At 43.5% G+C, this 22,952-nt stretch overlaps 1 protein-coding gene across 2 annotated transcripts in view; it reads right to left on the reverse strand.

The window, feature by feature from the left end:
* The window catches only part of MFAP3L (microfibril associated protein 3 like), a 217,928-nt gene that overhangs the window by 21,588 nt on the left and 173,388 nt on the right, over positions 1-22,952 (reverse strand). The gene's annotated exons all lie outside the window — the stretch shown is intronic.

The following is a 22,952-nucleotide window of genomic DNA, read 5'->3' on the forward strand; positions in this document are numbered from 1 at the left end:
GTAGGTACCCAAGGGAGAGGGTGATAAGGGGCTAGTTCTGCCTCATCCAGCTCAAGATATTGCATAGGGAGCAGTGGAGAGTCTCCAAGAATGACTGATAGCTCGAAAGGGACCCAAAATTCAATAATATGGTTCATTCTTTTTAATTTACCAACACCTACTGAGTTAAGTCAGGGCCGGTTACCGTGCTAATTTCTTCTAACCAGGTGATGGACCTTTGCTACCGCGTTTTGAATCAAGGAGCTATTCTGTCATTTCAAATCAATTTGCATTACCAGTTTAAGTTCAGTCAGTTATAAGAGTTTGGAGTCTTTTTCAAAACCTTTATTCACATTAGGAGATTAGTACATTTGTTTCTTCCTTTAAGTCAAATTATTAAGTAATCAAGTAATCTCGTAAAAAGATTTGGTTAAAGCAAATAATCAACTACTGCATCAAACATGTTCCATAAAGGATTCAAACCCTATTCTAAAGCTCAGGACAGAAATTTCAGAGTTAAGAGAACTCACAAAGAGTTCAAATTCAAGAAAAAAAGTGAGGTTCAAGGAGCATGAAGCTCAAATCCAAATTTAAGCAGCAGACCTTCCCATAAAGAGTAATTCTTGAAACTCAACCGAGCCTTAGTAATATGAGCAAATGATTATACAGATGCAGTAGCAATCTGTAAAACGAAGCAACAAAATAAAGTAAGGATGAACAGGAGCAGCAGTAGCCACAACTGTCAACCTAGGACAAGAGAATAGGAGAAAAAGCCACACACTAACTAGGAACACACACTAACATAAAAGTTATGAATACATATTGCAAACATTATAGCAGACCTCTTCCTCTTTGGACCAATTGACTGGCAGCACACATCGATGAGCAGGTTCAGCTCTTCCTTTCCTATGAAAGGACATGCAGGTTGTACATTTTCATCACAAGTTAGTAACATATGTTTTTGAGTTGTTAAGTTCTGGAAGCATAAGCCTTAGGGCCCGATGTAGGTAAATCTAATTTACCACTTCTAAAATACAGAATCATACCGATTCGGTATTTAAGAAGTGGTAAATTAGAGGGGGGGGGAAATGTAGGTAAATCTGATTCGGTAAATACCGAATCTGTAAGGTTCGGTATTTACCGATTCTGTAAATACCGAATCGGTATCCCCCATTGATTCCTATGGGCCTTGAAGCCCATAGGAATCAATGTGGAATACCGAATCGGTATTTACCGATTCGTTAATTACCTATTCTTGCAAGGGTGCAGGGGGTGTCACTTTGACACCCTCTAGCACCCCAATTACAGGCTTGTGTGCCATGTGGCACACATACATGCCCTATGGACATGTCTGTGTGTCACATGGCACAGGTGTGCATGCACAGATGTGCATGCACACCTGGATTCGGTATTTTACCACCCAATTGGATTGGGTGGTAAAATACCGATTCTCAAAGCCCTGTGGCACTATGACATGTGCCAGCTACGTCTGCATTTACAGAATCGGTATTTTACCGAGTCTGTATTTACTGATTCGGTAATTTTACCGAATCGGTAAATACAGAATCGGTAAAATACTGATTCTGTAAATGCATGCCCTACATCTGAAAACCGTAATACCGGTAAGAAACGGCCGAATTCGGCCGTTTCCGACCGGTATTAGGGCACCTACATCGGGCCCTTAGTGTCTTAGGCGTTCGAGCATAGATTGGCCTTCTACATTTAAAACGTTTCACTGCGAGAACAATGAATTATAGTAAATAAAAGAGATGTCAGCTTGAAAAGTCACTGTTAGGTAATGCATTTTATTAAACACAATCTAGAGTTATTGTTTAAAATGTACAACTATTTTATTCAAACATTATGTGAGGCATGAGAAAATGGGAAGTCATTGTTATTTACAAATAATATGTTGCTTATTAAACATAATACATTTGTTAAACCAGAAAAGTTGGCAGCTATGTCAATTTAAACTCAAGCTTTCTAAAATACATTGTGCATATTTAGCAATATTAGGTTAACTTTTAGTTAAAGGAAACTTGCTTTTTAACTTTTCCATGGCCTATACAAATAGCCATAACTGCCTATTGCAGTTTGGCACATTTTTAATGTACGTCATTTCAGCTTTGAATGTTACACTAATCGTTGTACATTTAGCTGCTAAGCTACATATTTGCATTTTATTTATTTGACCTTATCAACTCTTTGGCTAGGTACATGGACTGTATATCAGGCACGCAGCTGCCCTCAGACGCCCCTTTTTCTCCTCCCTCGTCTATGGCGAGAAGCTGCAGATCCAACCCGGGTCGTGAAGATGAGAATGGGTTCTCCCCCCCCCCGCCCCGTCCCCCGTCCCCCTTCTCTCCGATTAATAAACTGATGGCACACAGTTGGATTAACGGGAGACGCAGTACTGTGGCTGTCTGTTCACTGTGCTCTCATGCTCCCTCATTCTGTGCAGTGTTTATGGGAACAATAGTACATCCCAACTCGACATAAAAAGATCCACCACCAGTGGCAGGCCCATTGACCTAACAGGGACCTGAAATCAGGCTTTTTATGCGTGGGGTACAGAGTGACTGGGAGTTTTGATGTATACAGAGAATATTTGAATCCCTAAGATGGCTAAAGAGAAGCACCTAACATCGAGTAAGCAGGGCACATTGGACAAATACACTCAGCCCACAGTGGGCGATTAGCACAGGCAGCGATGCCACTCGAAGGGCCACAAGGTCTAGCGACGACCTATCCTCCAAGGTAGACACTGTTCTGTTCTAAAGGCCATTAATGCTTCTAAGGATGCTTTAGAGGTAAAAATAAGCGCAGTGTGTTCTGCTGTCACACTACTGAGCCAAGACCTGCACCAAGCTGCTGATAGGATTACGGAGGCAGAGGGCAGAGGAAAGAATATCAATCATGGAAAACACAGTTAAAAACCTAAAACGAAAACCTGAAATATATTTTCACTAAACTCTCAGCAACTGTTAAAGATCTTGAAACTAGGAAGGAGGACTCAGAAGGATGCACCACTTAAAGCAACTTGATTTGTGGGATTTAAAGAGAATTGCAAGGGCGCGTACTTTGCACCTTTCTTTGAAGGATGGCTGCAGTTGATGGCTGCCCGATGATTGCGCAATTTCTGAACTATAAAAATAGGGATGAAATTCTCTGCTTGAGACCAAGGCCAACTTTGTTATGACTCAAGTCAATAATGGTCTTTCCAGACTGCACTCAACATGGGCAGTACAACATAAATTAGTTGACAAGCTAAGAGAAACCTGTGATCTAACAACATCCGATATATTCTCCTATTTCTAGCAAAGTTAATGGTCATGCTCCAGTTCCGTACCTTCTTTTTCTAAACCCCAAAGGCGGTCTGGAAGTGTATGCAGGAGCAACATCTTTTCCAAAAGTACCAACATTCTTCTGGGGGAGTTCCGGATGGAGAGTCACTTTATAACACATGCAACCGATCCCATAACAGAAACAGATCTCACTTTGGCAGGTGAGGGCTCATGGATGCGCCGCTTGGTTCTAGCTTGGAGTATGAAGACGTGAGAGCAGGAGGAAAAATTCCCTTCATGCATATCGAAGGGAGATCCCTCCCTAGCCCTTGATAGTTCTTCACTTTCTTCACTAAAAGCCTAAGAAGTTCATGATACACCATTGCCAGGTACCCCGACAACCATCCTTTTAAACATTATAAACATCATATAGGGAGACAAGGTACTGTGATTATTAATCCTGAACCCTAATGACAGATGGGATGGATATTTATGCACTCATAACTTGCTCTCAGAGAAAGTGAGCTGACATTCCCTTGATATCGAGGGTGAATCTTTATCAGAGGTTTAATATTTGGTCATGAGTTGTGGGGATGGGAGTTTAGTGCAATGGAACCAAGTTGTTGTTTTGTTGGCCAGTTGGTGCTGGTCTCACTTTTATTCCATGACCAATTCTTCATGTTTTAGAAGTATATAGAGGGGGTGGGTACTAGGGGTTGGAACGGAGGGGAGAAATCTTTAATATTATCTACTTCATGGAGGTTCATGGCAGGCTGCGTCTCACCGAACAAACCACTTCACCTCCATGCTCAGATCACTCTTCACCCTGTTGCAGATGTTTCAGCAGTGAAACAGGGCCAGGTGAAGGTTCTTACCTTGAATGCTAACGGGTTCCTAGACAGCATTAAAAGGGGAGCAGTTTTACAGGTGGATAAATGGCATGATCCTGATAAACTTTTTCCTACATGAAAGCCATCTGGTGAGAAATAGGTACTCCTGTTTGGCACATTAGGGCTTCTCCAAAGTGTTTCTTGCTGGCTTTACAAGTGATCTAGAGGAATGGCCATATGCAATGACAAGAACTTTTCCCTTAAGATCAATCAAGTGTGGCAAGATGCCCTCTGTAGCTATGTGGTGGTGTCGGGGGTACTAGATGATATACATCAGTATCTTTGTCTTATATATATACATCTCCAGTCTGACGGCTAGTGTCCTTGAGTCTGTTGGCAGCCTACTGCCCCCCAGGCCATGAATTTTGATAGCATATTTGAACTGGGTGACTGATTGGGTTTGAGATTATTCGAGCAGCAAGAATGGTCGGCATCACAGACCACCGATTCTCTCTGCTCTGGCCATATCAGATGGTAAACGTTCCCTCCACTTATGGGAGATAAGGTTTAGATAGTATTCAGGAGCCCACATAACGGTTTCACCCCAAGACTATTTTCTGCTAGCCAATTCTAAAATGCATTAAGTTGCTGGGGTTCGTATCCTGATTTGGGGTCTCTTGAACTATTCACCACTGGAACTCAAGTTGTGGCTTGGCCTGGGGCTCGCAAAGAAGAGATGACGTCTGGAAACCTGGTGGCTGTCTGACCCGGACTACAGGATGCATATAGTAAAGGCAGTGGACTCCTATTCTGAGATAAAGAAGGATTTTGTTGGCTCTCCTGTTATTTTATGGGAAGCATTTAAAGCCAAACTGTGAGGAAAGATCAGCTATCAGGAGTGTGCGCAGTAGAGAAAGCAACATGAAGTTGCTGAGCTCAAAGCAAGAGTATTGGAACTGAAGTCAGAATATTTAGGCATTTCCCTCATTGATTACACTTAGAAATTCCCTTCATACATAGACAGTTCTGAAACAGACACAACTCAACAAAGGAAGAGAGGCGTGGGTAGGGTATACCAATGGGTTAATTAGGCCAGTAAAACCTTTCTTTGGCTGTGTACTAGCACAGTCAGAGGAAAAGTGTGGCTCACCGGTTAGAGGCGGCAGACCCAGAAGCAGAGGTCGGCCCGGGACCAGGGTTCAATTCCCGACGCGGCAGGGTACGGAACCAATGTCAATGGGCTCGATAAATCTCGCCTTGGTGCCTCCCTAACCATGGGTCCCACGCTGCAACTCTGGGCAATAGCTTGCTTAATCTCCACAACGGCCCCCTCGCTGCCGGGGATGCCTGGCTTCACCTTGGGGATGCCCAATAGGGACCATCTCACAGGGAAAGCCAGGACGGGTTCCCCAGCGGTACACAGCGCCAAGAAACCCCAGGGTGAACGTGCGCTCTACAAATTCATACTAACATAACATAACAAGCCCAATAGCTATCCTTGCAGGAAATGAGGGGTGTGAGATTAGTGGAGACCTGAATACAGCCGAGTTTGCAGCTTACTACGCAACCCTGTGCTTGAAGGATACCCCACCAGACGCAATTGACCTGGCTGACTTTGTAAGAGATCTCACATTCAGGGTGTTAGATAGAGGAAAGAGAGAACTTTGAGAAGTAACGATCATAGAAGAGGATTTAAGCGAAGCCATGCATCAACTACAATCTAGAAAACCCCCTTGATTAAATGCATTCCCAGCAGAATTCTTTAAGCTCTGTGTTCCAACTTACTGGTCCACTGATGGGAGTGTTTTTGGAAACACTGGAGTGAGGGAAACCTCCACCTATATGCGTTTGGCATAGATAGTCTAATTGATCAACCTGACAGCCTACCTTACCGTTGTTCGTCATACCGCTCCATGTCCCTTCTATATGTAAAGAGTAGTAGATTACGCCCTAGCAAACCAACTATTTAAGGAAATTGGCTCACTAGTCAGACTGAACTAATCTGCCTTCATGCCTAATAGAGCCACTAGGCATAATATCAGATGTGTTCATATCGTACTCGCCTTTGAGATTAGACTACAGGGCCCATCTTCAATTTTTCTACCTAATTTGAAAAGGCTTTTGATTTGGGAGGGTGGAATTATTTGTTTTTCCTGCTTTGGCCCTAAGTGGAGCACATATGTGTGGCTGATATACACCGATTTAACCGTACTGGTCAAATTTGAGAAGGTGGGCTAGACTAGCTTCCAGTTGGTGTTCCAAATCTGGCACAATAAAAATAAAGCTCTGGGATGGAAACTCAAATTTAAAAGAGAAACCCCACTGAGTATGCGGAGGGGCCTTCACGAAGTGGCAGAATTGCAGGGTTTCCAACAATGGTTCACCATTAGATTTTTAGAATAGAGAACAATGTGTCTGGGACAAGGATGAAATCCTTTTTGGCTTGACACGAAGAATGCTACCTTCATCGTCGTCTGTTCTTTAGTGATCTACAGCTCCAGCACTAGTCTGTCGCCTTACGTCATGGGGCTGGTAGAAGTCTCAGACTTCAGACAGACAGAGGAGAAGATTTTAACAGAAAAACTAAAGGAGCACAATATTTTACATTTCACTTGTAAATAATACCCCTGACTCCTTTGCTTGCTTGTGCGAGGCATTGGAAAAAGATTTACATCCTCTAACAGAAGAGGACTGGAGGGAAGTTTGGGCTTCCCCATGCGAATCAACAATCAGATCACAATTTAGACTCATTCCGTTGAAATATTTATCCTGTAAATATTCTACAAGAAATAGACTGTGGAGAATGGGGTGGTGGACTCACCACTCTATCCCAGATTTCAGACACAACAGGGATCTTATATATTTGTATTTGTAGAACGCTAATCACCAACAGGTCTCTAGGCACTTTTGGAGGCAAGGCCGAACGTTATGGACAGATCAAGAAGTCCAACAGAGATGTGGCGGTTTAGACGGTGATCAGTGCTTCCCTGAACAGCAGTGTTTTAAGTTGTTTCCTGAATAAGTAGAGCATTGGTTCTTTGGGTAGATGGTCAGGCAACTGATTCCTGAGTTTTGGGAGTACGGCAGAGAAGGTTCTCCCCCTTTTGATGCCAGGGTGCATCTACGGGTGGCCAGATCACAGGCCTCTGCTGACCGAAGCGAGCGCCCTGGTACGTAGGTCTTAAGGCATTCCTTTATGTAGGCTGGGGCTTTGTCGTAGATCGCTTTATAGCCAATGCAAAGGCCTTTAAACTTCATTCTTTGCCTGATAGGAGGCCAGTGAAGTTTGTTGCTCACTGTCTGTAGCTCACCTTCTGGAAGCGGTGCTTTCCACACTGGAAGCAGTGCAGCGTTGGCGGCTCCCCCAGAACCCTAAAATTACAATATTGCATATTAATGCGGACCGCAACAGCAATAAATACAAAATGGTATTAATATGGATTTGTTTATTGTTTGCCTAAAGGGATATTGCTCAAGGTTGGAAGAATCCATCCCTCCCTGTCCATGGAGGATTGGAAAAAGGGGTAGACCACTGTAGGCGTCTTTAAAGACCGGTCTTTTTTTGGCCAGGGGAGCCTGCAGAAGCACCAAGGAATCTGGAGAGGTGGGCCCAGTGTAGCGGCATTTTGATGGAGCCTTGTAATCAGACAACCTAGTCCTTGGATGCTAAAATTCATTACTTCTGTTCCTTAAAATAAACTGTGTTGAATACTGTTGTAGGGTGAAGTTTGGTGGGGTTGGATGAGATTGTGAGCTTAGTGCCCTGCCATGGTTCGATGGAAATTGTGGACAAAAGATGATACATTCTTGCTTTACCTTTGTTGTAATAGAAATCAATAAAACATGTTGTTTACAAAAGTGATAATAGATATATCTGGATTCTGAGAGCAGAAGTGTACTGTTACTGCATTGTGTTGTAGTGCTCTTGAAAGATGTGCACCTTCAATTCTTTCCTAAATAGTAGTAGCTTTTCAGCTGTTCTGGTGGATACAGAGATGTTGTTCCAGATCCTACATGGATATGACTGCTGACTTGATTCTTACTTTTATTTACACTTCTTAGTTTCCAGTCTGGTGACACCAACCATCTCTGATCTCAGTTACTGCGCAATGCAGGTCAGCAGCTCAAAGGCATTAACTTACTGTGCTGAGCACAACACTAGCTCAGTTTTCTTGCTGACAGTGAACAACATGATAGTTAGCTGGAGGGAGGGGAGGTGTCAGGGCTTCAGGTACATTCTTTTATGTCTGTACGTGACAAGGAGAAAGCAGTACCTTGGGCAGTGGAGAAAGGTGGAAGGTATTTTTAAGACAAGAGGGATGGCCAGAGGATAGTGTAGGTTGGTAGCAGGAGACCAGGTATATATGTTTAATATTTGAATGGGACATGGTTAGGTGGTGGAGAGGCTAGGACAATGACAGATTTTTTTCTACAATTAGTTTTTAAAGAGGAGTTGCCATATTTTCAGGACGATTCAGAAATGGGGGTGGTGATGAACAGAGTGTCTGAATTAAGCAGACCACTCTTACCCAGTCCAAAGATCAGGGCTTGATCCATCACCGTTATTTATCTCACTGCACCATCCCAGTTCAGAACCTGGCTATATGCAAATCAGTCTGTCCCTGGCCCAGTGCATCATGGGAACAGGGCAGACTAAACTACAAAGCCAATTCTTCACCAGAAAGGAGACAAGCTACCGGGGACCGGTTTCTGGCATATCAGCCGTCTACGGCCCGGCTTGCTTGAATCCTGATGATGCAGTGAGAAAGGGACTCATGTCTGAGTATACCCTGCCACACCTATAGTGGCCAAAAACGATTCAGAAATGGGGGTGGTGATGAACAGATTGTCTGAATTAAGCAGACCACTCTTACCCAGTCCAAAGATCAGGGCTTGATCCATCACCGTTATTTATCTCACTGCACCATCCCAGTTCAGAACCTGGCTATATGCAAATCAGTCTGTCCCTGGCCCAGTGCATCATGGGAACAGGGCAGACTAAACTACAAAGCCAATTCTTCATCAGAAAGGAGACAAGCTACCGGGGACCGGTTTCTGGCATTTCAGCCCCTTTTCTGAATCATATTTTCAGGACAGCACATCTACATTATGTAATTTTATAATGAAAAATATGAGTCAGGGAGCTGATGCCCCGGTGTGCATGGCGTCCTTCTAACTCTTTTTCCGATACACTGGACCAATATTAGGTGGTATACAAAAAATAAAAATGTAAACGGGCAGATGCAAATAAAATGGTGGTTTCCGCTTTGTTCTCATTGTCTACAATATCACTTGGAATCCATTGGTTTAAAACAACCTGGAAGCTGACCGCTACCCATCTATACTTAAAGGTTTTATTATGCCCTTTTTTCGGAGAGAGAAGGCTAGGTTTCTTCAGGAGTTTCCATAGAAATACCTACAACGCATTTCAGGTTTAGAAGTAGAAATGCATATATCAACTTTTTATAACATTCATTGAAGGAGATCAAGCAGAAAATAAGAAAGAAATTTTCTAGTTTAGCTCAAAGAAGATGTTTTCTCCATCAGTGATTTGGCTGCCAATCCAAATGCAACATTCCTGTAATTTTTCATTTTATTTTGTAGAAAATGCATTCAAGGCTCCAACAGTATTCAGATGTAGTTTAACACTTATGTATTTAGGTTCCATTCTTAGTACTTTTAAGCTTACATGAAAATAAAATCCACGCAGTCATTTCATATGCTTGGACATTACTGATAATTAATAGGATTTGGGGTTTGATTTATGCGCTGGCAAAACATTGTAAAATCAAGGATGACCATGATTCACGTGCATCTTTGACTGCATTGGTAAGGGTGCCTTACTCGAGTGCTGGGCTATTTCACACCCTTCTATGTTTTCAATGTATTTTATTATTATTGTGGTTTAAGAGGATATGCCAGCTCTTGTTGGGAAGAACAAGGATTTAAAAAAAAAATGTTTTATTGATTTTTTAAAGAATACAATCTAAACAGGAGAAGTACATCGACCTATATCAAATCACAGTGGGTCTTTACAAGAAGAAGCCAAGCAAAAGGACTTCATTTCCCAGCACCCATCAGCACAGGAAGTGACATCACTGGATCTCCCATCATTCACCTTAACAGGAAGTGACATCACTGAATTTCCAATTCTACATCTGGACAGGAAGTGCCATTACTGTTTCCCCTCCAAAACCGTCTTTAAAAGAAGAAGCTAAACTAGAGCATTTCATTTCCCATCACCCATGAGCACATTAAATGACATACCAGCACTCTGCACTCCTCCCAGGACCAACTTAATGGCAACTGCAACAGACGCCCAACGGGCCTGCCAAATTCAAGCCCATCTGTGCCTGTCCACATCTGGACCATGCTCATCGCCAGGAACCTTGGTACGATCACTGGCCAGCGATACACCTCAGCATTCATTAGGTTGCTAGACCCCAGATGCCATTCACCAACTGCTACTGTGCAACGCCCCACCTCATGCAAATACTAATAATGTCCTCAACACCCCCTTGCAACCTAAGACACACAAACCCCAACAACGTATTCACCCCCACCCTACAACACAGCAAACCAACACGTCAACACTCACTCACATGCATGCATCTCAACGAACGATCACTCAACCAACAAAAGAACCAAAATATGGGACTTGCTTAGTAGTGACACACCCAACATCCTCTTTATCTCAGTGACCTGGCTCAACCACTCATCAGCTCCTAACATTGCCACAGCAATCCCAGAGGGCTACAAGATTGTTCAAAAAGACCGCCTTCACAAGACAGGAGAAGGACTCACTATAATCTACAAGGAATCCTTCAAATGCACAACCACTGAGAATGCAACACCATTCATGGAACACCTGACGTTCAAGCTGCATATCTCAGAAATCTTCACCCTGAACGGAACATTTGCCTACTGACCACAAGGACCACCAGCCACCATTACCAACCTCATGACCAACTTGGTTGATTTGCTTACTATTGACTCTAAAGTCTACATTCTGCTTGGTGACCTCAACTTTCACCTGGAAGACTGAGACAACCCCTGCTCCACGGGACTTCTCAAAAGCTTGAGCAACATCGGACACGATGGAGGCAGAACCAACACACGCCTCAGGACACACGCTAGATCCCATCTGCACCACAAATGACAGCATCAAATACAACTCCACCACACCACTCATTTGGACCCACCGCTCCATCATACACTTCCAAATCTACACACCTCAAGTTAATACCCATAACCGGTCCAACATTCCAAGTTGCAGCTGGGGCAAAATCACAGAAGCAGACTGGCTCAGCGCCCTTAGCACGTATCAACCTAGCTCCACAAACAAGTGTGACAAGGACATTAACAACTTCAACTGGATCAAGACCAAACAGACTCCCTTGCACCCATAAAACCAAAAAAGTATAGTTGATCACATAAGTAGGCAAGCTGGTACACAGAAGACCTCAGAGACAACAAACAATAGTGTATACAGTAGGAAGGAAATAGAGAGCCAGCCACAATACCACCGACAGAGCTACCTACAGGGCTGCAATCATACACCATCACCAGCAAATAGGAAACACCAAGATAAAAGCACTAGTGGACCGCAACAAAGGAGGCTACACCTGCTGCAAGGAGATCTTCTTGATCGTTAAGTATTTCGCGTCACACTCAACCACTATCACCAACATCGCTGCTTCCCAGCAACTCTGCAACAACCTAGCCAACGTCTTCCCCAGCAAAATCACAAATAACTACAGCAACTTTGCACACCAACCCCAGAGACCTCCTTGAAAACCTACCCACCACCAACCAAGAATTTTAACTGATCAAATGGAGAACTCCCACCAGAAATGACACAGCAGCAATCATGCAGACCATCCACTCAGAGCCCTCAACAAATCAAGAACCCCCCACAGCTGCAACCTGGGAACATCACCAATCAGTACTACCCTGACCCACATCATCAACACCTCCATCACATCTGCCAATTTCCCAGATGAATGGAGACTTGCAGAAATCAATTCCCTCCGCAAGAAGCCAACAGCTGACCCAAATCAACTGAGCAATATCTCTCTGCTTCCTTATCCAGCCAAAGTGATTGAGAAGGCCACCATCAAGCAACTCACAACCCACCTCGAGCTTCACCATCTTCTAGACACCACTCAATCAGGATTCAGAAATTATCACAACACTGAATCAGCACTCCACCAATGCAATTCGTATCAGCCTCGACAGAGGAGAACCAGCGGCCATCATCCTGCTCGACCTCCCTGCGGCCTTCCACATGGTCTCCCACAACACCCTCATCAGAAGACTTAACGAGATTGGCATACAAGGATCTGCTATCAAATGGATCTGTTCCTTCCCCACAGGAAGAACCCAAAGGGTCAGTCTGCCACCCTTCACATCAGAGACCAAGGGATTGTTATGCGAAGTCCCACAGGGATTGTCCCTTAGCCCCACACTTTTCAACATATACATGACCACGCTTGCCAACATATTTTGATCACAAGACAACACTGTCACCTCCTACTCCGATGACACTCAACTCATCCTCTCCCGGACAGGATAAAACAACCCCGCCAGAACCAACTACCATTACCATGACCATGACCATGACCATGGGAGAGGACTGGATGTAAACCAACTGCCTGAAGCTGAACTTCGACAGGATCAAAGTACTGGTCTTTGACAACATGATCTCCAAATGGGACTCCAACTGGTGGCTGTCGGAGCTAGGACAAACACCCACAGACCACACAAGAAATCTAGGGATCACCCTAGATGACAAGCTTAACACGACAGCTTAAGTCAACACAGCGTGCACCTCCTGCTTCCACATCCTATGCATGCTGTGAAAAATCTTGAAAGGATTGGCTCAGAACACCAGGCAGACCGTCACGCACGCACTCATCAGCAGGCTGGACTACGGCAAACCTCTCTACACTGGAATCTCCTATTAACTCCAACACAGACTCCAGACCATCCAGAACACAGCTGGAATACTCGACCTCCTATGCTGCACCCATATCACACACCTGAGGAAGCATCACTGGCTCCTCATTCACAAGAGCAGCCAATTCAAGCGTCTCACTTGCACATACAAAGCCCTACACAACATATGACCAGAATACCTAAACAGATGTATGCACTTTCACAAACCCATCAGACCCCTACACTCTGCCTCACCCTCACTCGCCCATATAACCCTGCATCTGTAAAAACAAAACTGTAGGTCACTTATTCCCCTACATCATACCCAGGACTTGGAAAGACCTTCCTCGACACATCAGAGACACCTCCTCACTTTTTGAGTTTCGCAAGTAGCTGAAGACCTGGCTCTTCGTATAAGAACCCAGGGAACAACAAGCCTACACACCTGCCCGAACATCTGAATACCCTCTTGGGTGATTAGTGCAATATACAAATCATATTAACATAACAAGAACAAGGATGCTAGAATTAGAAGAAATTCGGTCAGTCTAATCCTAAAATTCTTTTGCATAATGCCTTTCTTTCCAAAGTCTATTTGTTTCTGTGAGTGAGCTTCCAATGTAGTATCGGTGACAACATATTTATTTTTAAACATCTTTCCAAATAGGCACAGCTTTCATTAGGAATCCATCAGCCAGTTTCTATGACAAAGAATGCTACATTTGTACCTGTTGATATGATGGGCACCTTTCATGTAATTCCTGCTTGGGTTAACAATGTTGCATCAGAAAAACGTAGTAGGACACAAGTCTTAAATATCTGAAATCTGCTGCAACTCGAATAATTCATGCTGCAATCAAGAATAATTTTTTTGATTACCCCAAATCCTATGTTCTGGGAGAACAGCTCAAACTCTTGGTTTAAAAATCCAATACTGCTACGAAATCTCCAAGTTAAAAACTGAATATTCACAAAGCAAGCAATACTTGTACAGTGATGCCTTTTTAAAATCTTGGCTAGCACTCTTATATATATAGGGCAAGATGAAGTTCTTGCCAGGAACCCAAGACTCAGGCTAATGCAGACTTGTCCGTCATGATGCAGATAAACCAATGGCCAATGACATGCCAGCCACATCACCATGGGTTAAGGCTACTAGCAAATCATGTTGGTGAGCTACGTCCAAGACTCCAAGGTCACACAACTTTGCCCATCAATAGACTGGAAATAGTCTAATCTTGCAATATACCACTTTTGACAGAGTATTTGAGAGCCCTTGCTGTCAAAGGTGAGAGATGTTCCAGGACATCCCAATTGAGGGTTTCATAGGGCAGTGGGGTGTCTGGAGTGGTGTACATTTCTAGTCCTCAAGGAAAGCAAGAATTTACCAAAGTATTTATTCAGTTGATTTATAACACACTAACATGTTGTAAGGGCACGTGGCAGCACAGCCATACAGATGAAGTTTCAGTTATCAATAGTAAAGGGAGGAGAAAAGGTCACGGATTGTTGCCCACATATCTTCCTCCTGCTGGAAAATACATGCACTCTTGTGGAGTGCTTAGGTCAAAAGAAAAAAGTAGGTCCATAAAAGTGAGTGGTGGAAGAACACAAGTAGTGGGACAATGCTCGGGAGGGCAGGGTGGGTAACACAAGGTGGACAAGGCAAGCCATCATGTAAGAAGCAAGTAAATGAGTGGCAGGAAAGTCAAACAATGGTAAGCAATGGGCGGGCTCCAAGCCCCTGTACGTTCTTGATATGCCCACAATATGTCTCAGCACACACAGCACATTCACAGTGTAGTAAGCTTCACCTAAAAAGAAACAGACCCTATGGTTTATCACTTTATAGAAAAGGGCCACACAGATGACAATATACAGTAATTGTTTGGAAAACAAACTAGAGGGGACAAAACACGGATATTACGCTGTTAAAGTTTGAAAAAATTGATTCATGAGGCCAAATTAGCAGTAGATGGTTTGAACAAGCAGACTGTGCACATTTGAACCTGGTATAATATTAACCCAAGTGGAATGTAAAAACTCAAAGAAACCTTAGAAAAATATTTCAGCTGTCTGGATTAATAATAATGTATTCAACAAAAATACACTAGATAGGATTTACATTATCCATCCTAGATAAATAGCCCATAAACTCATGTGTGGTGCAACATTGGAATCCCAGTAATCAGACTGTTGTGGTTCGGCACATGCAGATATCTTATATGTTTTAAAATTACTTTGTAGTTATATCAGTGGTAACAACACTTACAACAAGATCTAGTGCCATAAGATCAGATCTTGCGTATTGTACCTCTAGATTCTGTAAATGCTGTAGGGAGTACTACACCTGTGAACTTCAGCACTACCAAACGTATCAGTGGTAAACCTTGATACACACAAACAAATCGAAGATATAATCTTTTCAGAGGAGCTGAGATTGCATTTTCTATGTCTGGGATAACCTGGAAAGTTTAGGAACATATGTAAACTTGAGAGTTTGTGGGTAATCCCAAACATTTCATTTTTTAAACCACTGGATATTTACTCCTGTCAATGTATAGTAAATCCCTTTCCAGGGAGGTAATCAGAAACCTGATAATTTGTGGGTTTAGAGGGGAAAGGCATTCCCTAGCCCAGTGGTTTCCAACCTTTTGACTCCTGAGGACCCCTCTTGAGTCACTACTGGAAGCTGGAAACCCCTAAGTAACTTGTACAATTTAAAGTTCAAACATTAAAACAGTAATTCACAAAGAATACACAGACAATTGCACACTTAACAAATACCTGAATTACTAAACATTTTATAATTTTATATTGAAAAAATGTGCAACACTAAATATTTTAATGGGATGGTTGATGCTGCATCTCAGCTTCTAACTTTTCAATGTTTGGCTTTATTTTGTGGTACGAGGCTCCTTCTCCTGCCAGGGATGGACTGGGTGCACAAAGCAACCCAGGCGAATGTTGTCAAATCAGCCTCCCCCATATGCTGCACACCAAGGGCAGCGAGTGAGCCTGACCACCACAAAGAGGGCTTTGGGAGGTTCTCCCTCCACAAAAATGTGGGGAAAAATTGTGTATTCTACATTTTTGTCATTATATATTGAGGTATATTCGTTTTTACAGGATAGTAAATGAAGGCCTTACTGTGCAACTTGATACAACAATCTTTATTCAGGCTCTTCAATGATTCCCTCACTATCACCCTTTAACAGTGCCTCTGTTCTCTCCATAGCCCCTCTGTTACATGTATTTCACTTGTTTTAATAGCACCTCTCATACTAGTGTAGGATGTTAGAGCACTTTACGTCACATACATACAGAGACAATGAATTATACATGTGTAAATGAGTGTATAGAAAATGTTACATAGGGCTAAGGGGACCACAGTGTAGGATTCACGTCTTCCACACTCGTAGACATTTTATTTTTAAGGGTGCTTAGTCTTGAGAAGCACAGACTCAGGATTCAGAACATAACACAGTGGTTAGCATCAACTTTAATAATAAGATTTTTTTTTTAACTTTAACAGCATTAGGATAATGAAAGACTGGAAAAAACATAACTTAATGATTTGAACCATGCAGTTTGCATGCAGCTTTTTGATGGCAGTTCATATTTTACTGTGCTAGATTACGATAGTAACTCATGAACTGCACAGTAACAAAAGAATCTTTGTGACAAAAGCAGTAACCCACTGGGCTATGCACATAAAATTCTGTTTTTAAATGAATGATTCATGTTATTTTCAGCTGGCATATTAACCATCTTTGCTACCATAGAGGAGTCAAAGCTGCCACTGGACAAAACTCCCATCTTTCTCCAGCAGGTACTTTAATCACCGGAGTTATCTTGACACTTTTATCTATGCCCGAAAACTGCTGATTATACAAAGAACGTTTGCAGTGCTTTTAAAACTGCTGCATGCAGACTCACTGGGAATGTGTCATGGACCCCTGCGGGTCAACGGACCACATTTTGAAAACCACTGCTCTAGCAGCATTCATGCTAAGGCTTTTTTTATATGCACAGATGTACAACACTTACAACTGTGAATGCAGAAAGTTCTTGGCAAGCATCTGACAATTGACAAAACCGTTCAGGAGTACTTTTGGTCAATGCAACAGTTGCAGGTTTCCAAGAGTACTCTTGGAGACGTTTGGGAATGTATATATATGCATGTAACGCATTGTGGTAAACCAAGGGGTGCACATTTCCCTGTCCGCCAAGATGAAGGTCCGGCTAGTCTGTTTAGAGTCGGGCAGATGATATACTCGAAGATAGATAGTCATGGAAGCAGTATAAATAATAAAGGGATTTAATGCAGATACAGAGTAGAAGCTGGTGTTCCCAGTCAAGGCTCAGGAGCAACTGGCAATCAGAGAATGCAAGGATATCAAGTGCCATCATGACATCAGCAAAGAAAGAATGTTGTCAATTAAAGGGAAATGCAAGCAGAAATAAAATAAGAGAATACAACCTATCCTGGGTCCTTCTAACCAAAGGTGAAAGAATAAAAAAAAACAAAGGAGATACAAGAAAAAACAACAAGAACATATGCACATGCTTTCCATACACAAACTCAATGGCAGACAAAATCATGAAGATAACTGGGTTGCTTTCTGATCCTTGGTGGAAGAACTCTGGCATCACCACAACTGGTAGAATCACTTCCAGATTGTTTATCATTTGAAGAATGAGACTGGAGATCACCACCATTGTCACCATTCGCTTTCTTGTAGAGAGCAACCCTCCTCAAATTCCAGTGTTCACCATTGTAAAGCGTCACAAACTTGTCATGGACCGACTTGACTTTGAATGAGCCTCTAAACTTGGTCAAGCCCGAACAAACACGACTAGGCTTAACTTTCACCCAATCATTCACTGCTAATCTTTTCGCACGTAACCTATCACAAACCTTAGACTCATTACAACCTAAATCTGTCTTGGATGCATCACCACCCAGATCTGCAAGTCCAATGCACTCTTTCATCCAAGCTGGAACTAGTTTGGTACCATCCAGAGCCTCTATATAATTTTCAAATATGTCAATCCATTCATCCCACTCTATGGGCGGTTCTCCACTTGACTGTAAAAACATTGGGGGTGCTATGACGCTTGGGTTTTCCATGCTCTTGTTCGCTTTATACACTCCCTTCTCTCTTACAAGAGATACGCTTCGCAATCTTTGCTTCCTTTCCTCAGATCACGAATGCGGTTGAAACTCGGTTGAAACTGAAGAAACACAGAAATGTCAATAATTCAAAAATTACTCACTTATTCCTTCTTGTAACGTTTTCCTCACTTATTCCTTCTCACTATGGACCTCACCGAGTGTAAAGGGTAGCACTATTCGTTAACCAAGCGCTAATTTGTACACTCGTACGGTTGCTAGGATACCATGAAGGAGTCAAAATGGTCACCACGTTATTTTACGCAGCGCGCATGCGCACTGTGCTTCTTACGTGGACGTGCCGCGTCAAGAGGAAATCCGGCATCAGGAAGAATGGAAGGAACGAGTGGCAGGCTCGCGAGTGAGTAAATTTTAAATGACGCTAAGTTTTACAACGGCAGATCAAACTAGTTCGATGATGTCCAATCTTGACAAATAAAAGGGTTTACTTCCTTGAATAAATAAATGCTTGCTCACCGTTGTATTCCGATACAGGTGCTGACCGCTCTCGTACTCAGACAGTTCAATGCTTTTCAGTGATGCAGCAGTCAGTTCACCGTTTAGCTGTTCGTTTTTCTTTTTCTTTTCTCTGTTGTGTTTCTTAAAACTCACAAAGTTATTTCTTTCTTTGGCTGAAGATTCTTCATTTCTTCTCTTTAATGAACGGTTTCAGCTTAAAGTAAAAGAAATTCAACCAGAAATAGATTTCACCGCATGGGTCCTTTTCCACCAGTTGAGTTTAATTAAATAAACTCACTCTGTATGCTACTTGCTCCAGAAGCCAGTCGTCGCCATCTGATATACTCGAAGATAGATAGTCATGGAAGCAGTATAAATAACAAAGGGATTTAATGCAGATACAGAGTAGAAGCTGCTGTTCACAGTCAAGGCTGAGGAGCAACTGGCAATCAGAGAATACAAGAATATCAAGTAGCATCATGACATCAGCAAAGAAAGAATGTTGTCAATTAAAGGGAAATGCAAGCAGAAATAAAATAAGAGAATACAACAGCAGACTGTCATGTTACTGGCTGTTCTGCCATAAACGCTACATTGACACCCCAATTGAGTTGGGGCAGTTGGTGTAGGTGCATCAGACATCCTGCCAAATTTAGATCTGATGTACTTGTTTTCAGTTCGGGAATGCCTGGGAAACTCTGGTGCTCCCGATCAGAATTTTTTTTTATAAATTACCCCACACCCTGGAGAAAACTCAATGGGAGTCAGCCTCATTCGATTTTTTGTTTTTCAACAACAAATTTTCACTTGGGAGTTTGCTTTTGAAAAACAAAAACGTTAGCTGAACAGCCGCCTGAAATATAGCAGCTGCTCAGCAAACTTTCAGTGTCTTTCGAGGACCCACGATGGAGGCAGCTCTTCTGAAGGCACATAGATGTTCTCAGTGCTGGCAGCGATCTATAAATATGGTGGGCGATTGTCTGAACAGGGTGGCAGAGGTAATTTACCTGATGGACAACGGGCCGGCATCCATGCACTAAGTGAGGCCCAGAGTTTTCACCCGGGAACGTTTTCTTTACTAAGGCACACTTTGTAGCAATTTAAAGATGATAAACAATATAAAATTCAAGGTAAGGAAGTTCTTTTGTCCTAATTATAAAATATTATTTGTACCCGACTATAAATAAAATAGAAAGATCCGTATTTTTTGCTTGAATTTCCAGAGCTAAATCAGCCACTGAAGTTAATTATTCACAGATGCCCAAGGCTGGGGATATCTACAAAATAGCAAACAATTGGTAGAAACAAAATTTGGTAACTAAGGTAAAGAACACAAGCGATGTTCAGAGAAGCAAATAATGTAATATTTGTTTAGCACTTACTATTACGTGGGGATGCTGAAGCACTTTTCTACGCGGTATTAGTCATTAATTTACTTACAAATATTTATATCCCAATTTCTCTGTTTTACTCTATAGTGAATATCCAACAATGATTTACATGAGATCATGTTTCTTTAATCTCTAAGACTGTGAATAGATTTCGGTCTCAAATTTACAGTTACAGAGAATTTCTAATTTTAGTTACAATAAAAATGGAAATCCAAACATGCCAGTGTCATAAGTCTGCTACCTTATAGATAAGAAAGAGTAACTCATTTCATAGTTGTAAGCTTATCCATTAATGTACGAGAGCAACAAGAGCGTTTTAGAAAGAAATTATGTACATACCAATAGGATGGCAATGCAGGTCATTAACAGTTTGGGAGGTAAGCAGGTAGACAACAGTGAACATGATATAGTCATGTGATGATACAGGAATAAAACAAAAACTCCCAAAAAGATTTACACTTGGCCCAGTGAGCCTTTTTTATTTTAACATTTCTTTTTTTGATTACAATATCTCTTATTACACATGTTGGACTTGGCCCTTTTTGAAGGGTCATCCCTGAACTGTTTGCATTCCTCCTGTATTTTTTAGGTCGAGCCTAGACGTGCAATCAATGCGAAGCATTGATTGCTGTCTGCTCGACATCTATTGTCACCCGTTTCTGGGAATGTAGACACGAGTCAGACGCGCGCTTTTTCATTGTCAGTTTTCACCGCGGGAGCACGCTGCTGGCTGCTTGCTGTGTGTGCGGTGTCAGTTTCGCTTTCATCAGTTTTGTTAGCTCGAGCCTAGACGTGCAAGCAATGCGAAACACAGCCAGTCCCTCCCCCCCCGCACACACACACAGACACACACCCCCGGCCCATGCACCGGGAGATCTGCTCTGAGCACGACACTCGGGGCAGGCGGCATCAAACCCACCCTGCTGTGGATAGTTACAAGCGTGGTGGTTGCCACATCCAGGCATCGCAAGTCCAGGCAGGGGGGTGGCCCTGCTGGCGCTGCGCCTGGCAGACGGCCATGCTTCCTCTGCACGGACTGCCACCATGACACAGGGAAATGCCTCCCTCGCAAGCCTTTCTCGCTGAATCAGGGCGAGCGAGCTCAAACCACTCCCCCCGCCGAAGCCGGCCCCTTTCTTCCATGTGAAGGCCGGGCTGCTGGCTGCGAGGCCTGGCGGTGGAGGGAGCGGGAGGGCACGCAGGGGCCGTCGGAGGGTTCCGGCCGCCTGCCCGCAGCAGCACCGAGGCAAAGCATCCTACCTGTGCCAAGACATCGCCAGGTCCGCGGCGCGCTCGGGGGCGCCGATCAGGAGGCTCCCAGCCTGCGGCAGGCTCAGACGGCCTCCAGGGGGCCCGCCGTCCCAGACTGGCACGGACGCCCGCGTCGGGGCACGGAGAAGGGGCTAAAAATAGAGCTTTGAGCGAGGGCCGAGCACGAGGCAAAGTTTAGCAGAAAGCAGTTTCCGCCATGCAGCAGAGACTCATGGCCGAGGCACGTCGTGAGGGGGAGGCACCGTGAGTCAGCAGATCCCGCCCCTCGGGGAAGGCCGACAAGGGACTCCGCAAGGGTGAGCGTGCGGGGCGGGCACACAAAGCAAGGGATCCCGCGGCGGGGTCTGCACAATGGGGGCAGCGAGGGATGAGCGTGAATGCAAAGCAGGCCTGGGCTCCACCACAGCCCGGCAGCAGGCGGCGAGGCTGCGCCTCACACACACACATAATATATACCCCCACCCACACCCCCCCCCCCCCCACACTCTCACTGCAAGGTCGAAGGGTCTGATCACTGCCGGTCTAGTCAACTCCTTACACTTTAAACGTTGTTAAATTCCCCCAAATTGCTTAAGTAAAGATAACACTAAATGGCAGTGTAGCTTTTACGTGTTTCACGGAGCATACCACTTTTTAGGTGTCTTTCTGTCTGCCTCGATGGTTGTGTTTTTTTTTACATTGTCCGTTGTAAATTTGGACCTACAAGTCCCAGCATGCCCTTTGCTATTGGCTGATAATCCACGACAGGCTGAAACCAGTCTCGTGATACGGAGCCAGTTGACAGCTTTGATAACAGAAAATTGTCCACGTGGTGGCCGCTGCTTTTGACACGAGGCTACCATTAAAACAAGAGTTCATGTTATCAGCAGTTAGTTATCAAATGCAGCGGTCTCATCTTGCCAGCAAACCGCCCTCATGGCATGGGCCTGGTGACTCCTATGCTAATATTACCAGTCAATAATCTGTGCCGTGGCCTCTGCCTAGGTGTCAGTTTCCAGCTGTGGTATTATTAGCAGTCAATCTACGCCATGGCCGCTGCCTAGCGTCAGTTCAACACATATTAAATTACAAACGCTATCGGTGTCACATTTGCAAAAGTTAAAACTATTGGCATTGTAAATGACAAAGCTATTAATTTCGCAATTTTCAAAACAAACACATTAATACAATATTTGTCATTTACAATACCAATAGCTCAAACTTTCCTAATGCGAGACCTATTGCAATGCAAATGCTTATTCTGACCTGTTGTTTGCTGTTTTATGACTCTGGGCACTTTACCACTGCTGATCAGTGCTAAAGTGCATATGCTCTCTAAATTAAATTAATTCAATGGATTAGTGACTCCATGATTGGGTTATTTAATTTACTTGTCAGACCCTAGTACAGTGCACCATGTGTGCCCTGGGCCTGTAAATCAAATGCTATTGGTGGGCTTGCAGCACTGGTTGTGCCACCCACAGGAGCAGCTTGTAAAGTGTGTCCCAGGCTTGCCATTGCAGAGCCTTTGTGCAGTCTAGTACTGCCATGTCGACTTAGTAAAAGTGCACCCACTTGCCCGTCCCTAAACATGCTCTTTTATTCATATCAGACACCCCTAAGGTAGGCCCAAGGGCAGGGTGCA

This window comes from Lissotriton vulgaris, chromosome 3_1 (assembly GCF_964263255.1).
Source record: "Lissotriton vulgaris chromosome 3_1, aLisVul1.2, whole genome shotgun sequence".
Lineage (NCBI taxonomy): Eukaryota > Metazoa > Chordata > Amphibia > Caudata > Salamandridae > Lissotriton > Lissotriton vulgaris.